Consider the following 19,061-nt stretch of genomic DNA (forward strand, 5'->3'; position numbering starts at 1 on the left):
GTCTAGTTTTTATAGTGACAAGGTTTGTATCTCCCCGTGTTAATGTCTAGTTTTCATAGCGACTTGGTCTTTCTTTCCCCATGTTGTCTAGTTTTTATAGTGACAAGGTTTGTATCTCCCCGTGTTAATGTCTAGTTTACACAGTGACTAGGTCTTTATTTCCCCATGTTGTCTTGTTTTCATAGCAACTTGGTCTTTATTTCCCCATGTTGTCTTGTTTTCATAGCAACTTGGTCTTTATTTCCCCATGTTGATGTTTAGTTTTTATAGTGACTTGGTATGTATCTCCCCATGTTAATGCCAAGTTTTTATTGTGAATAGGTTTGTATCTCCCCATGTTAATGTCTAGTTTTCATAGTGACTAGGTCTTTATTTCCACATGTTGGTGTCTAGTTTTTATAGTGACTAAGTATTTATTTCGCCATGTTGGTGTCTAGGTTTTATAGTGACTAGGTATATATTTCCCCATGTTGGTGTCTAGTTTTTATAGTGACTAGGTATATATTTCCCCATGTTGGTGTCTAGTTTTTATAGTGACTAAGTATTTATTTCCCCATGTTGGTGTCTAGTTTTCATAGTGACTAAGTCTGTATTTCCCCATGATGGTGTCTAGTTTTTATAGTGACTAAGTCTGTATTTCCCCATGTTGGTGTCTAGTCTTTATAGTGACTAAGTCTGTATTTCCCCATGATGGTGTCTAGTCTTTATAGTGACTAAGTCTGTATTTCCCCATGATGGTGTCTAGTTTTTATAGTTACAAAGTCTGTTTTTCCCCATGTTGGTGTCTAGTTTTTACAGTGAATAGGTCTGTATTTCCCCATGTTGGTGTCTAGTTTTTACAGTGAATAGGTCTGTATTTCCCCATGTTGGTGTCTAGTTTTTACAGTGAATAGGTCTGTATTTCCCCATGTTGGTGTCTAGTTTTTACAGTGAATAGGTCTGTATTTCCCCATGTTGGTGTCGAGTGGGTTTTTTTTTTTACAGTGAGTAGGTCTGTATTTCCCCATGTTGGTGTCTAGTGTTGTTTTGTTTTTTTTACAGTGACTAGGTCTGTTTCCCCATGTTTGTTGTTTTTTTTTACAGTGACTAGGTCTGTATTTCCCCATGTTAGTGATTAGTTTTCATAGTGAATAGGTCTGTATTTCCCCACGTTGTCTAGTTTTCATAGTGACTAGGTCTTTATTCCTCCGTGTTGATGTCTAGTTTTCAAAGTGACTAGGTCTTCATTTCCCCATGTTGTCTAGTTTTCATAGTGACTAGGTCTTTATTTCCCCATGTTGTCTAGTTTTCATAGTGACTAGGTCTGTATTTCCCCATGTTAGTGATTCTAGTTTTCATAGTGAATAGGTCTGTATTTCCCCACGTTGTCTAGTTTTCATAGTGACTAGGTCTGTTTCCCCATGTTGTCTAGTTTTCATAGTGACTAGGTCTTTATTTCGCAATGTTGATGTCTAGTTTTCATAGTCTGTCTTTATTCCTCCGTGTTGTCTAGTTTTCATAGTGACTAGGTCTATGTTCCCCCATATTGATGTTCAGTTTCCATATTGACTGGGTCTGTGTTCCCCCATGTTGATGTCTAGTTTTTGTAACTAGGTTTGTGTTCCCCCATGTTGACGTCTAGTTTTTGTAACTAGGTTTGTGTTCCCCCATGTTGACGTCTAGTTTTTATAACTAGGTTTGTGTTCCCCCATGTTGATGTCTAGTTTTTATAACTAGGTTTGTGTTCCCCCATATTGATGTCTAGTTTTTATAACTATGTTTGTGTTCCCCCATATTGATGTCTAGTTTTTATCGTGACTAGGTTTGTGTTCCCCCATGTTGATTAGTTGTTGTTTTTTTTATAACTAGGCTTGTATTTCCCCATGTTGTCTCGAGGTTTTTTTTTTTTTTTATAGTGACTAGGTTTGTATTCCTCACGTTATCTAGTTTTGATAGTGACTAGGTTTGAATTCCATGTTTATGTCTAGTCCTCATGCGGTGACTGTCTTTATTCCCCCGTGTTGCCTGTATTACCCCAAATTCATGTCTAGTTTTAATGCTGACTAAACCTGTATTTCACACATGTTTAGTTTTCATGCTGACTAGGCCTATATTCCCCCGTGTTGATGCATAGTTTCATGCAATGACTAGGCGTGTGTTGTTTAGTTTTCATGCTGACTAGGCTCGCATTTCCCCATGTTGATGTTCATGTTCATGCAGTAACTAGGTCTGCATTCCTGCTTGTTGATGTCTAGTTTTCATGCATTAACCAGACCTGTATTTCCCCCATGATGTCTAGTTTCCATGCAGCTAATGGGCTTGTATTCCCTCATGTTGATACCAACACCATTGGTCCACTTTGCGCGCAGTGAATAATAAGAAACAAACAAAAACAGTCTTAATAATCATGCGTAAAAAACGACGGTTCAGTTTGCAGTTTCAAAATTTGCCGTCGCGTCGCTTTCTGTAAAGCAGCTAGCTGGCTTTGCAACATGACCCAGAAGTGCCAGCCATGCCGGCCCACATAGTGCCACATAGTGCTTAGTGGAAACTTTCATACCCACATAGTACCACATAGTACTCAGTGGAAACTTTCATTTTGCCGAAAAAACAGCGCAGCGGCAAACGCGTGGACGATTTCACTTCAGTGAATCACTGATTCGATTTCTGTTGAGCGTTTACCAGTTTCTATTATGGTCGGAAATAAAACCACTGTACTGCATTGGCCTGTTTGTGATTTCCAGGAGCCAGTTGCATTGCTCGGACGGAAGAGCCAAGTTTAGTCGTAACCCGCTACTGTGTGTAGTATGGAACTGACCAATGGCGTAGTTCGGTCAGCGTAGGCATTTAGTCACGTGTAACTGTCAAAAAGTTAGAATCAAGCAATGCAACTGGTACCAGGGCACGTGGCTGGTGTAAACAAGGCACAAAAACAAGGTTAAAGTGAGAGAAAACAAAATGGGTTGTGGTACTTCCCAAAACCAAAGCAACATCAAGACTGGTCAGACTATTAAAAAAAAATGCAGTTCTGCATCAAGGCTTTGTTCACATGTGAAAAAGCATTATCGCGCAAAATCATTATCGGCCCAAAAGCCCCACCCATGTTTGTGATTTCAGAAGATTGTATGCACTGTTTGTGTTGCCAATTTCGATAAATGAAATGATGCGGAGGAGGGTGAAGAAACCTTACTGGTACATTGTCAATCCAATTGAAATGAATTTCGGGGTCGACACCCGCGTTCATGCTGTCGCTTTCTAAACTGACCGCTGTATGTGCGGTATCTTTGATGCATTCAAAAGTGGACCAATGGAGTTGGCAGATCCAGATCTCTGCCTTACACCAGTAGTTTCCCTTGGTTGCCCTGTAGGATTGTTGTGTGGACGACAGCACATCATGGGGGCAAAGCTCACCGACAATGGATGGCAAAATAGTGCTTTAGATGAGCAGAAAATGCTCTTTTTTTGGGTGGTGGTGGTGGGAGGGATTGTTGAATTCAAATTCATTTAACATGTCCGTGCATGTAATTTCAGTGCCTAATGTTTTTGTAACATTTCCATTATTTCGCATTGTCAGTGAGCTTTTGTAAGGTCACATTACCCATAGCGATGTGCTTTCGTTTCAAACTGCCGCATATTTGTCATTTTTATCCGAGATGTGTAACCCACTGTTCTTCCCCCATCGGAAAAAAGCAGTGGGGAGAAAAATAAACAGAACACTAAACAGGGATGGATTGTTTGTGTTTTTGTTAAAATTGTCCAAGTTTTTGACTAAGGGGAGGAACGACCGAATCGTAAAATTGGACTTAGTATATATTTGACGGTCATTCCTCTCTCCCCCTTAAAAAAAAAAATTCATAGAAAATATAACAAAACAAAGTCGGTTTCATATTGTTATTCTTTATTTAATGATTTACTATTGCATACATTAAAGTTTAATAAGAATGAAACAGTATTATATTTAAAAAAAAAAAAAGGGGGGGGGAGGACAGCCGCATCCTGTATATACTAAGTCCAACTTTGTGATTCGGCCGTTCCTCCCCCTAGTAAATGTCAATTTGAAACCCTACATTCTATCACTGAAACGACCCCAACCACTGTTCTGAGGCGGTACGGGTGCTAGTCCTTCTCCGGGGAGATCGGCCCAGAGTTGGCGATGTTAATGATCTACAGTTGAGAAAGTCAGTGAAAGTGGACGATCCAGTGGGTCCTACCCTCCCGTCACTCTGATCGATCTCACACACACACACGGCCCACTGAATCGTCCACTTTCAATGACACACCCACCCGCAACAGATAAATTTCACAAGGACTAGCACCCGTACCACCACCACTGAAAACAGCAGACGAGATGTTCGGAAAATGAAGGGTAGACAGAAGTGCGCCAAGCTTGAAAACGTGCTCGCGTGCGTAGGAACATTCTGACTCGCACGCGCTAACGTTCTCGCATATATATTCATACACAAGTGTGCGAGAACGTTTGCGCGTGCCAGAGAGAATGTTCTTCACACGCGTGCTCACACACAAAAAAACAACAGTTGTAGCTTATCTCCCTTGAAACTGAATCTGAAAAGAATCTGAAAAGAATCTGAAACAAACTCCCCTCCCTTTCCTTGCTTGAAATTAAATTTTGACTTGACTTTCAAACGCGCGCACATTTTCAAACTGGCGAACTTTACACCAGCACGATATCCCGTCGTCTTCACACAACATGGGCACTGCACTGTGCATGTTATGGGCACTGCACTGTGCATGTTATGGGCACTGTACTGTGCATGTTATGGGCACTGCACTGTACTGTGCATGTTATGGGCACTGCACTGTACACATGTCATGGGCACTGCACTGCACTGTGCATGTCATGGGCACTGCACTGTGCATGTCATGGGCACTGTACTGTGCATGTTATGGGCACTGCACTGTGCACATGTTATGGGCACTGTACTGTGCATGTTATGGGCACTGTACTGTGCATGTTATGGGCACTGCACTGTGCATGTTATGGTTCACTGCACTGTGCATATGTCATGGGCACTGCACTGTGCATGTGTCATGGGCACTGCACTGTGCATGTTATGGGCACTGCACTGTGCATGTTATGGGCACTGTACTGTGCACATGTTATGGGCACTGTACTGTGCACATGTTATGGGCACTGCACTGTGCACATGTTATGGGCACTGCACTGTGCACATGTTATGGGCACTGCACTGTGCACATGTTATGGGCACTGTACTGTGCACATGTTATGGGCACTGCACTGTGCATGTTATGGGCACTGCACTGTGCACATGTCATGGGCACTGTACTGTGCATGTTATGGGCACTGTACTGTGCATGTTATGGGCACTGCACTGTACACATGTCATGGGCACTGTACTGTGCATGTTATGGGCACTGTACTGTGCATGTTATGGGCACTGCACTGTACACATGTTATGGGCACTGCACTGTACACATGTTATGGGCACTGGCACTGTGCATGTTATGGGCACTGCACTGTGCACATGTTATGGGCACTGTACTGTGCATGTTATGGGCACTGCACTGTGCATGTTATGGGCACTGCACTGTACACATGTCATGGGCACTGTACTGTGCATGTTATGGGCACTGCACTGTGCATGTTATGGGCACTGCACTGTACACGTGTTATGGGCACTGCACTGTGCATGTGTCATGGGCACTGCACTGTGCATGTGTCATGGGCACTGCACTGTGCATGTTATGGGCACTGCACTGTGCATGTTATGGGCACTGTACTGTGCATGTTATGGGCACTGCACTGTGTGCATGTTATGGGCACTGCACTGTACACATGTTATGGGCACTGTACTGTACACATGTTATGGGCACTGTACTGTACACATGTTATGGGCACTGTACTGTACACATGTTATGGGCACTGTACTGTACACATGTTATGGGCACTGTACTGTGCACATGTTATGGGCACTGCACTGTGCATGTTATGGGCACTGTACTGTGCATGTTATGGGCACTGTACTGTACACATGTTATGGGCACTGTACTGTGCATGTGTTTGCAGCACTGTCATTTCTGGATGAACACAGAAACGGTCTCTGATTTTACCGTTCCTCTCCTCTTCACTGATCGGTTCCACAGGTTTGATAGTCCACTCCAGTGCAATCACATGCCTCGTACGTACAGTTCCGCCAAGCAGACCATGGCGGTTTCCATGTTCCAGTCTCGCCTGAATCATCAAAGTTCCATCTCCACAAGGCCTAAGCGGTGGTCAGGGTACAAGTATTTCAAACGAGACGGTAAACCCGGGTCCCGTGTGCAAGCACGCATGAAACGATATATAGCACAGGGATAAATTCAAATTATGGATCAGTAAATTTGCCAATCAATCCACTTTCCTCCGACTTTCCTAACTCCACCCGGGTGTGAACGGGTACCCGAAGAGCATGGGGTACCGCCTTGCTATGTCGAGCCTTGACACATTAAAATATGAAGTCATTGCCTTTAAGGACGTAAAAAGGATTAGGGACGTCAACCTATTTTTCCTTAAATCAAACTCGCTAACACAACAGAAGATGGCTTCACACCAGGCCACTCGTTCTCAACTTCACATGGAAAAAGTTCTCTAAAAGATTTCACAACAAGAAACTTTAAGGGAAACGATTATGATCCACAAATGAAAAGCGATCGAAAGATCCAATGCTTCCCATGCTGTCAGTATCTCCGTTCTCTCCTCACGGACTGACAACAGATGACAACCACCGAATCTTTCAGTCACAGGTTACATCCCGGTTCGCCTGTTCCTATTTCACCTATTCTCAATTCGCCCATCACTAAATAAGCCTAAGCCTAATCCAAATTCGCGCACGTTCTCCAAAAGACCACTTCACAACACACACATACACGCACTTACATTACGTTTGCACGCAAGCACTTGTACACAATCTGTTCAGTTGATGTGGATGTGCATGGCAGCATAATGTCCAGCAGCTGACTGCATATGATGCGCCTTTTAAAAACTGTGTGAGAGAGAGAGATATCTCCCCCAAGTCAGTTCTCAGCTTCTCCACACGTTCATTGTTGTGTCTGTATGTCCGCCTTGGTTCTGTTGGCGATCTGTCTGGCTCTGAGCATTGGAAAGTGAATGCAATGGATTGTATGTGTAAAATTGTGTGTGTGTGTGTGTGTGTGTGTGTGTGTGTGTGTGTGTGTGCGCGCGCGCGCGCACTCGCGCGTATGTCTGCGTTAGACAGACAGACAGACAGACACACACACACACACACACACACACACACACACACACACACACACACACACACACACACACCACACACACACACACACACACACACACACACTGACATAAAGTGTGAAAGAGACAGACTTAAGACAAAGAGAGGCTGAGAGGAGAAACGGGAACAGGGGGGTGGCGACACAGAACAGAGAGTCAGACTATCAAGAGGTCACGGAGAGTGGCCGCACCATCAAACAGTAGGCGAAATGGGAATAGGCGAATCGGACCTGCTCGCTCTTACACCCCCCTCCACCCCTCCTTCAAAAAAAAGTTATAAAGGCTTCTGTTCCATGCTTGCCACACACAACCCCTGACCCATTACACCCCCCCCCCCCCCGCCCCCCCCCCCCCCCCCCCCCATACCCCCGCTGTCCACACAGCCTGACTGGGATCCTGCGTTCCCTTCACAAGGTCACAGGACCTCCAGGCCAGCACGTGATACCATTCTGCAGCCAGTCTTACAGAGTACATCCTGCAGACACTGTGTCATGGTAAATGACGTACACACTGTGTTTGTACGGTGAGCCAACTTCCAGGGATAAACGCCACGAGCTTGTACGCTGCACACCCCTCAACCACCACCACTCAGGTCACTATGTCAAGGTGGAACTGTGATGACCGGCAGAGATTTTATGGAACTCAGTCATGGGATTCGTTTTGTTTGTGGAGGTGGAGCGGATTGGGGATGCGTGGGGGGATCTGTGTCGACATGACGGAGGGTCTGACTGCTTCCCCTGCGTCTTGGGTCACAGCTGTCCACAGGGGTCCATTCCATTCTGGTGCGTGTCCTCTGGAGGCTGTCCTCGTCTGCTTCCACTCTGCACAGCACCATTGGAAAATGAAACAATGAAATAGATGGAATAATCATTTACATTGTATAAAGCAAATAAATAAGAATGCTTTAGATATATTTCAAAATGGATATATGACAAAGCTAAAAAAAAAAAAAAAGAATGAATAAACTGGTATGAACAATCCTTAAAAGTAGGCTCTTTTGTGTCTGTCAGTCTGTGTGTCTGTGTGTCGGTATGTCTGTATGTATGGTGTATGTGTGTGTGCGTGTGCGTGTGTGTGCATGCTTGTGAATGTGTGTGTGTGTGTGTGTGTGTGTGTGTGTGTGTGTGTGTGTGTGTGTGTGTGTAAGACAGAGAGAGAGAGAGAGAGAGAGAGAAAGAGAGAGAGAGAGAGAGAGAAACAGAGAGAGAGAGAGAGAGAGAGAGTGTGTGTGTGTGAACTTGCACACAATTAAGATGTTGACAATTTCATTTTTTCTTCGCTGGAAAACATTTTCCACGTGTTTTCTTTCAAATGCGAGGACCACGCCTACTGCCTGGGATAAGAGAGAGAAAGAAGTAATACTAAACAGTAACAACAGTCATGCAGAACTTGTCCATGAGGCTGTGGCACAAACAAGTACAGCGACAGGCGCAATAGCCGAATGGTTAAAGCATTGGACTTTCAGCCTGAGGGTTCCGGGTTCGACTCTCGGTGACGGCGCCTGGTGGGTAAAGGGTGGAGATTTTTCCGATCTCCCAGGTCAACATATGTGTAGACCTGCTACTGCCTGAACCCCCTTCGTGTGTATACGCAAGCAGAAGATCAAATACGCACGTTAAAGATCCTGTAATCCATGTCAGTGTTCGGAGGGTAATGGAAACAAGAACATACCCAACATGCACATCCCCGGAGTATCGCTGCCTACATGGCGGGGTTAAAACGGTCATACACGTAAGAGCCCACTCGTGTACATACGAGTGAACGTGGGAGTTGCAGCCCACGAACACAGAAGAAGAAGAAAAGAAACAAGAACAGCACTGGTACTTCGTGGGCTGCGACTCCGTTATATTCACGAGCGGGCATTTATTACGTGAATGACCGTTCATACCCCGCCATGTGGGCAGTCATAATCCTTTTCAGGGGGGAGGGGATGCAGTGGGGAGACTGTTGGGGGGTGAATACCCGGCATGTACTTGTTTCCATAACCCACCGAACGCTGGTATGGATGAAGGGATCTTTAACGTGCGTATTTGTATTTGTATTTCTTTTAATCACAACAGATTTATCTGTGTGAAATTCGGGCTGCTCTCCCCAGGGAGAGCGCGTGGCTACACTACAGCGCCACCCTTTTTTTTCTTTTTTTTGGTATTTTTTCCTGCATGCAGTTTTATTCTGATATTCTGTATGCGTAGAATAGAATAGAATAGAATACTTTTTATTGTCATAAAACCTTAAAGATTATAAGACACAATGAAACATAAACATGAGCATATTAAGAGGAGAAACATTCGTGAACAAATTTTGTCAGCCTTGGCTGTAATTCTGTTAGAAGGATCAGTTCACTGGGCTTTGCATTTGGACGACATACATCGATTAGGAATCTGTGTCTGTAAGTATTGTACTTTACACAACTGTCTAAAAGGTGAATCTCATCTTCTAAACTGTTACAAGCATCACACAGTCTTTGTTCTTTCGGTGTATTTTTATATCTTCCCTGTTCGATTTGTAAGTCATGGGCGCTGATTCGTAAGATGGTCAGTGCTTTCCTGTGTTGTGTATTTGCTGTATTCTTTAAATACGTTTCAGTTTTATAATTTGTCACAGCGTTCTTATAAAATTCTAACTTAGATGAACTGTTTCCAAAATTTTACATATTAATTTTCACGAAGGGGGTTCAGGCACTAGCAGTTCTGCGTAACTGTTGAAAATTTAATGGGAGATCGCAAAAATCCCCCCACCCCCTTTACCCACCAGGCACCGTGACTGATGTTTGAACCCGGGACCTCAGACTGAAAGTTCAACGTTTTAACTCTCCATACGAACGGCGAAAGAGAAGACGTTAACAGCGTTTCACCCCAATTACCACCATCAAAATATTGCAAGCGGAAGGCTCTAAAACGGAAGAGGTGAATGTTGACAAAGAATACCACAATTCTGACGACGGAAAAAAAACGTTGGGTCATTGAGACACCCACTGGACATCCGAGGGATCTGTGTAGAGGAGAAGAGAGGACTGGCCGTACTGAGTGAGTTAAACCACTCTGCTGTTACGGCCGTCAGTGCAACACGTACAGTGAAGGCAGTGCATCCATCCAGTACAGTGCAACACATTACTGAGGTAAACCACTACGCAACACGAGTCATGCATGGTTCAGCAAAGCACTGCACAACCAAGAGCGGCAGTCTACAGTGCACTAAGTACAACACAGAGCAAATCAGTATGGTGAATAAGAACACACAACAGTTCAATATAGTGAAGTACAAAACGGGACAGGTCAATGTAGTATATCAAAACACATAATTCAATGCAGTGAATTAAAACATAAAACAGTTCAATGTAGTGAATTACAACACAGAACAGTTCGATGTAGTGAATTACAACACAGAACAGTTCGATGTAGTCAATTACAACACAGAACAGTTCAATGCAGTGAATTACAACACAGAACAGTTCAATGCAGTGAATTACAACACAGAACAGTTCAATGTAGTGAATTACAACACAGAACAGTTCGAATGTTGTGAATTACAACACAGAACAGTACGATACAGTGAATTACAACACAGAACAGTTCAATGTAGTGAATTACAACACAGAACAGTACAATGTAGTGAATTACAACACAGAACAGTACGATGTAGTCAATTACAACACAGAACAGTACGATACAGTGAATTACAACACAGAACAGTTCAATGTAGTGAATTACAACACAGAACAGTTCGATGTAGTGAATTACAACACAGAACAGTACGATGTAGTGAATTACAACACAGAACAGTTCGATGTAGTGAATTACAACACAGAACAGTTCGATGTAGTCAATTACAACACAGAACAGTACGATGCAGTGAATTACAACACAGAACAGTTCGATGCAGTGAATTACAACACAGAACAGTTCGATGCAGTGAATTACAACACAGAACAGTTCGAATGTTGTGAATTACAACACAGAATAGTACGATGCAGTGAATTACAACACAGAACAGTTCGAATGTTGTGAATTACAACACAGAATAGTACGATGCACTGAATTACAACACAGAACAGTTCGAATGTTGTGAATTACAACACAGAATAGTACGATGCACTGAATTACAACACAGAACAGTTCGAATGTTGTGAATTACAACACAGAATAGTACGATGCAGTGAATTACAACACAGAACAGTTCGAATGTTGTGAATTACAACACAGAACAGTACGATGTAGTGAATTACAACACAGAACAGTTCAATGTAGTGAATTACAACACAGAACAGTTCAATGCAGTGAGTTACAACACAGAACAGTTCAATGTAGTGAATTACAACACAGAACAGTTCAATGCAGTGAATTACAACACAGAACAGTACGATGCAGTCAATTACAACACAGAACAGTTCGATGTAGTGAATTACAACACAGAACAGTACGATGTAGTGAATTACAACACAGAACAGTACGATGTAGTCAATTACAACACAGAACAGTACGATGCAGTCAATTACAACACAGAACAGTTGCGGGACTCCCCCAACCCACCCCCAAAAGGCCGGAGCATTCTTAAACATTGTGATGTGCATATAAAACAAAAATAGCAAAGTGCGCGTTTAAACTGCCGAGAATTAAAGAAGGCTGGCGAGAAATAAAAAACCAAGTAATCATACACACACGAACGCGCGCGCGCACTCACACAAACACACACGCATCACGCACAGGCACAAAGCACATGCACACATGCGCGCGCGCGCACGCACACACACACAAACGCGCATATGCGCGAAGCAAGAAAAACAACCAAAACCAAAACAAACAAACAAAAAAAACCACACATACACACACACACGTAGAGTTTCAGTCTTAAGGATATGTTAAGTGTGTGGACTGACCCATATAAGCTGTTGTTTAAACACACACACACACCACACACACACACACGCGCGCGCGCGCACACACACACACGCACACACACACACACACACACACACACACACACACACACACACACACACAGAGGGCACACTATGAATCAAACACGCTTTACATCTGTCTCTCACTGCATTAAATGACAGTTTGCCAAGGTTCCTGATTCACAGCCTACAACACCAGAAGACAGGGAACAGAACATACGGGAGAGACTCAGGAGGAGATTTTGTTCAATCCTTTGACGGGCGCAATAGCCGAGTGGTTAAAGCGTTGGACTGTCAATCTGAGGGTCCCGGGTTCGAATCACGGTGACGGCGCCTGGTGGGTAAAGGGTGGAGATTTTTACGATCTCCCAGGTCAACATATGTGCAGACCTGCTAGTGCCTGAACCCCCTTCGTGTGTATATGCAAGCAGAAGATCAAATACGCACGTTAAAGATCCTGTAATCCATGTCAGCGTTCGGTGGGTTATGGAAACAAGAACATACCCAGCATGCACACCCCCGAAAACGGAGTATGGCTGCCTACATGGCGGGGTAAAAACGGTCATATACGTAAAAGCCCACTCGTGTGCATATGAGTGAACGCAGAAGAAAAAGAGTTCAATCCCTTGACTTCCGGAACAATGCATGTTTTTTTTGTTTGTTTTGTTTTGTTTTTCAAAATAATCACTAACCCCTAAAAATATCACATTAATTAATCAAAATAATGCTCAAACGTATGTTAAAGTATTTGTTTTCTTGAAGGAAATGAATGGAGAATGTCATTACCATGTGTTCAATACTGACAGGATGATACAACTCCCAATCAGGGGAAGATAAATAAGAATTTTTATGAAAAAATACCCGGTACACAAAATATTTTGAGAGAAAAAAAGGACGAATAATTCATGGGTCGAAATTGTGCTGAAATATTTGCAAATGTGTTAAACACGTCTAACAATCAAATGCAGTTATGTTTTCCTCCACAATCATGTTTTAAACATAAGCACACCACACATACCCCCTCCCCCCCCCTCCCCCGCACACACCCTCCCTCCCAAACACCCACAATCACACAATTCTACAATATAACAGCTTCACTGTAAACAATTCTTCGGGTTGAAGCTTTCGTCTAGAGGGTTTTGTAGTAAATAAAAATTTCAAAATGAAGGTTTCAAATTAACATTTTTTTTCTATACCCACTTCTAACACGACCCCGCCCCCTTCCTGTCGATGTACCGTGTAGCATGTAATCATCATCAGGATAACTGGCGTCACTTCAACTGATCAATAGCATTACTTTCGTTTTCTATCACGTTAAAAACAACAAGAAAAACATCAAAATCGAGCCAAAACTTGCTGAGATATTGCTTCAACCACGCATCATGGCAGTGGCCATTTTGCAAGGAAGCAAGCGAACTCGCGTGACCGGCTGGACTGTTGATAATGCAGTTACCCCTAAAGCGCGGATATACCCCGTCCCGTACCACATACTTGCCTGTCGACATTATTAATAGACAGCAATGTAGACAGGACTAATTTGAGATAGCCTACGAAAGGCCAGTCAAAGAATGTTACAATGTTATTAACCAGTTTACAACTTTCCCCGTCATATAAACGGAAAATACAGGGGAAGAACAGTGCAATATTCACATTTCTTCCCCTGTGTTATTTCCATTCAGTTTCGTTCCGAATGCAGAAAAACTGTAAATTTGTTTAAATAGCATTGTAATATATGCTCTACATTTCTTCCCCTGACAAAAGACGAAAAAAAGGCCAGTCAAGAGTGGAGGGGAAGAAATGTTGAGTATATATCATAATGTTATTAACCAATTAACAACCTTTTCCGTCTTAAAAGCAGGAAATACAGGGGAGGAAAGGTGGTTATTGCTGCACGTAAAACTTTCGCTGAAACTAACCGGTGAGAGCTGGTGGAATGGGGGGTGGGTCGGAGTGGGGGGAGGGGGGGGGGCCGTGGAGGGGACTTAGGGGCGCGCAGAATCACCTTACCTTACTTCCGGGCAAATGTTCTGAGCAACTTGAAAATCCACATCAGCTCCAACATTTCATGTGTCAAGCTTCTCAACGGGTCCTCTTCGTTGACGGAAATAAATTTGAACACAGTCCTTGTTTGACGTGTGTGCATTTATCCCAGCAACGAACAAACAGTCTATGGCAAAACAGTCGCTGGAAGTCAGTTCTTACAGAGAATATCTGAGTTCAACCACGTTTTAGAAATACACACACGGTTCCTTGATGTTCAGACTGAAGACTGCACAACTGCTTCACTTTGAATTTTCCACTTCGTGTTCAGAACAGTTCACACAGTAAATGGTGATGTTGAAGAATTGTGACTTCACAATTTTCTTTATATTTCCTCTTTTTTATCACCCAGAACGTTGAGAATTCAATCTTGGAGTCCGTTTCCATTTTATACGGACGTCTTAATGTAGTTTACACCATAACCATTCCATGCCAAGTTGAATACCTCCATCTTCACTGTAACTCTTTTTCTTTCAAACTTGTCTGTGCAATCTGAGGTTGTGTCAGTTCACAAACCTCAAACTCTATCTAATGGCGTCTTGCACGGGCAGCTCGTGTTAATGAACGATTTTTTTTTTTTTTTTTTTTTTTTTGCTGTGTCAGCCGAGACCTCCACCAGTGGACAACGTCAAGACCCAGCACGAGCAACTTGACCCAAACTCCAACTATAAGCTAAAACGTGTGTGTGTGTGTGTGTGTGTGTGTGTGTGTGTGAGCGCGTGTGTGTATGTATGTGTATATGCATCTGTGTGTTTGCGTGTGCGTGTGCGTATTTGCGTGCGTGCGTGCGTGCTTCCTCTCTCTCGCGCGCGCATGTGTGTACGGTGTGCACACACATAAACAGCAAGAGGAGATCAGAACAGCAAGCCCAGCCCGATTTCTTTCATTCCTCATGTTATCACGTTGTCACTGCTCCAAGTCAGTCCTGTCTCTGTCAGACTCTAACACACCCGACCCCAACCACCCACACGCACACAAACGCACACGCTACACAAACATACAAACACCGACACACACTGAGACACGCACACAGCTACACACAGAGATAAATACACACAAGCATACACACACACGCGCACGCGCTCGCACGCACGCACACACGTCCACCCCTACCATCTTCAAATACACACATGCGCGCAAATACTCATACTTACATTTATTCATTTATTCATTCAATAATGTATCCATTTACTTTTTTCTTCTTTCTTTTTCCCCCTCAAGGCCTGACTAAGCCCGTTGGGTTGTGCTGCTGGTCAGGCATCTGCTTTGTAGGCTAGATGTGGTGTAGCGTGTATGAATTTGCCCGAACGCAGTGACACCTCCTTGAGTAACTGAACTGAACTGAGGCAAACCCAGCGCTGCTTAGATATTTTGTATAATTCAGCCAAGATACGGAGAGAGAGAGACGCTTTGACATTTTATTGTCATTACCTGTAAGGGTCTATTGACAAGGGGGTGACGTGGGTCAATTCTTGTATCCCCTTAAGTGCAAAATAACACACACACACAGAGAGAGAGAGAGAGAGAGACAGAGCGGTGGCACCTCCCCCAGAACAATGCAAAGGTCGATAATCAGTATGTCGCAGCGTTCAAAGAGACATACTTTCCTCCCTTTAACCACCAATTTTTTTTTTCACACCCTTTAAAGACATTCATCCTGTTTGTCTGGTCTGCTTCAATTTTTGTAGATTCTTATACAGGAAAACCTGGATCCTTGCTTCTTTTGATCAGTATACTTCTCACTGAAGACCGAATTTGATATATTCACTGATTCGCTTGATGTATTATTCTCTTTTGCACACACACACACACACACACACACACACACACAGGCACGCACACACACAACACAACACACACACACACACGGTGAACACAAGTGCGCGTTCTTTTTGCTCTCTCACTTTCAGACGGAGGACGCTGAGCTGGTCAATGGAATGATTCCCCCCTCACCCACCCACCCCCCACCCACCCCCTACTCACACTCATAATAATTATTATAGATGTATAGATAGACAGATAGTCAGTCGTGTCCCCACTGTAATGCAGTGGAGTCTCCCGTCGAACCGACGGATGAGTAGGCAGGCGGGCTTATCTGTCGGTGTGTGTCCTCATATCGGAGAAGAGGCCGATTCTGGATGCGCAGCATTTCCCACAGGTGTTGCGAGGGAAAACGTCTCCAGAAGCTGAGCCCTGCTTCCTTCACTCACGCTTCTCCTTAATGGCCACCGTTCTCTTGTTTTTCAAACGTCTTTATGCCACGAGAGCACAGCATCCTCCAGCGAGAGCGGTCAAGGGCATTAGTTTGTGTCCCCACTATGACCATGGGAACAGCAGGGAAGTGCAAGTGCCGTCCTCACTGTGTGGACTGGCTACCAGACAAAAGGAACACCCCAGTCACACACGTAACAACGACGACGTTATAACTGATCAGCACACATGTCACACTGTCATCAACAGCTTGTGGTCTGGGACAGAGAGAGAGAGAGAGGAGTAACACCAATCATCTCCCTTAATCCACGGCATTCATGCCTGCGCTCGTAACGAGGTGTACATACATACCTAGTGGTCCATAGGTGAGTTCGGTTACGCACCGTGTACGTGTACGTGAAAGTCATTACCCCATGTCATTACCACATCCCGCCCCCTTTTCGGTGTCCCCACGTTTCGCTCCATAACCCCCACCCCCTTCCCTCTTCCATTTCAGCTACCCACTGTACCCTTCCCCTCCTTCACTCCTTCTTTCTTTACTGAAGTCATCACCTCTATCCTCTGCTTCTTTCCTTCTTTTTCACCTTGTCCTTTTCTTTTCTTCATTTTTTTTTGTCTTTCTTTCTCTGAATGCAATAATAATATGATAATAGAAATGTCCGATCTCCTTTTAGGTGTCATCTAAAAAATAGAAATATTTGTGTCTATCCGTCTATCTTTACATGTTTATTCAAATGTTAACTTGAAGCACACACGCACTCTCTCTCTCTCTCTCTCTCTCTCTCTCTCTCTCTCTCTCTCACACACACACACACACACACACACACAGTGATGACATAAGGTTGCACGTGATTCCAACTCACCCTCCGTGTTTCTCTTCCCACCCCCTCCTCTTTTACATCTTTATAAATCGCACAATGCATAGCGAGACATACATCCGCTCGTACAATGGAAACAAAGGTGATAAAAACTATGAAATTCACGTATTCATTTTTTCATGCACACATGTCCATTCACTTCATTCTATCATTCCCTCTCCCATCTCTCCTTTCCAATCACCTGAACTCTCCCCCCCCCCCCTCCCCTAAGTATCTACAGTGACCTCTTTTCTATCTCTCTGTTCGCAGTCTGTGAGACCTTGGATGAGGCCAAGTACAGAGACCTCGCTCCTCCTGGCTACCGCAGCTTCTCCTTTCCTTGCTCCACCCGGGGTGGCGGCATTGCTGTCATCGTCGCTGATCCCTCACCCCCTTCATCTCCACCACCACTCATTTCCCCCTTCTTCACCCCTCATTGTCCGGCTCACCCTCACCCTTCCCTACCACACCTTTCACCTCCTCACCCTTTTTACCGCCCGCCTCCCAGTGACAAAAACAAACTGAAGGACTCAATGTCCATCGACGAGTTCCTCGAGTTGCTGGCCTATTGCAACTCCCTCACAGGCTCCTATGTGATTGTGGGAGATTTCAACTTCCACTATGATGTGCCCAGTAACACTCAAACTGCCAGACTTATCCACCTCCTCGGCTCTTTTGGTCTGGTCCAAGCTGTCCGTGTCCCCACACACCGGCATGGCCATACATTGGACTGGGTCGTGCACAGGGCTGACCAGACCATACTCAAGTCCCTGTCCGTTAACCACACCCTGCCCTCTGACCGTGTGTGCCTCCAGTGTCAGCTGCATCTGTTGAGGCCCCATTCTCGCCAGGTCTACATGCTGGCGAGGATTCTGGCTGGCGTCGACTTGGCCGCCTTTGACGAGGACCTGCAGGCCAGGCTGTCGGCCTGTCCCCCTGTTTCTTCCGGTGACCTCAACCAGCTGCTGGCTGACCTGCTGGACCAGCACGCCCCTGCCACCAGACGCAGGGTCTCCCAGCGTCCGCCATCACCGTGGTTCTCCGACGTTGGCCCCCAGTTGCTGGAAGCAAAGCGAGAGCGTCGCAGAGCCGAGAGACTGGCTGAAATCGAGCCTCACCGTTCACAAACAAATATTTCAGGCTGCTAACAAAGCTGTGAACAATTTAGTACACGTTGCTAAAACTGCATGTTATAATACCAAAATTGCTGCATGTGCCACCTCCAAAATGTTGTATTCGATCACCAACAAACTCCTTGGCAAATCCGACCCCTCTCCCCTTCCCACCAACACCCCACCATCCCAACTTCCACAAGCACTTTCAGATTTCTTCACCAGTATGATCCTGGACCTCTGTCAGACTCTTGGCTCCGTCCGTCTTTCCGGACCCACCTTTCTTTGGCACCACCCTCACCTCTTTCCAGCCTGTCTGTGTTGACACTGTCAAGAGAATTATCAGACAGTCAAACATTAAAACATGCGAACTTAACGCTCTTCCAGCTTCCTTCCTCAACCACTGCCTTGACACACTTCTTCCACACATCACTATTGTTATCAACAACTATCTTCTGTCTGGCTCCTTTCCCATTGAGTTTAAGTCTGCTATCTTACGGCCACTGCTCGAAAAGCCCAGTCTCGATCCAGACTCACTACAGAATTACAGACCCGTTTCTAATCTACCCTTTTTCTCAAAAGTCACTGAGAGTCCATGCTCAACTTCTCGACCAATAACTTGAATTACCCATTTCAGTCAACTTACCGCACAGAGACAGCCCTTCTCAAAATTGCGAACGATTTGTTCACTT

General features: G+C 44.5%; 1 long non-coding RNA gene across 1 annotated transcript in view; it reads right to left on the reverse strand.

The window, feature by feature from the left end:
* Positions 1-7,634: 7,634 nt before the first annotated feature.
* LOC143285778 (uncharacterized) overlaps positions 7,635-19,061 on the reverse strand; it is a 33,671-nt gene continuing 22,244 nt past the window's right edge. Inside the window, exon 3 of the long non-coding RNA XR_013055725.1 lies at positions 7,635-8,073. This is a non-coding gene — a long non-coding RNA (uncharacterized LOC143285778). The remainder of the gene's footprint in view (positions 8,074-19,061) is intronic.

This window comes from Babylonia areolata, chromosome 9, assembly GCF_041734735.1.
Source record: "Babylonia areolata isolate BAREFJ2019XMU chromosome 9, ASM4173473v1, whole genome shotgun sequence".
NCBI lineage: Eukaryota > Metazoa > Mollusca > Gastropoda > Neogastropoda > Buccinidae > Babylonia > Babylonia areolata.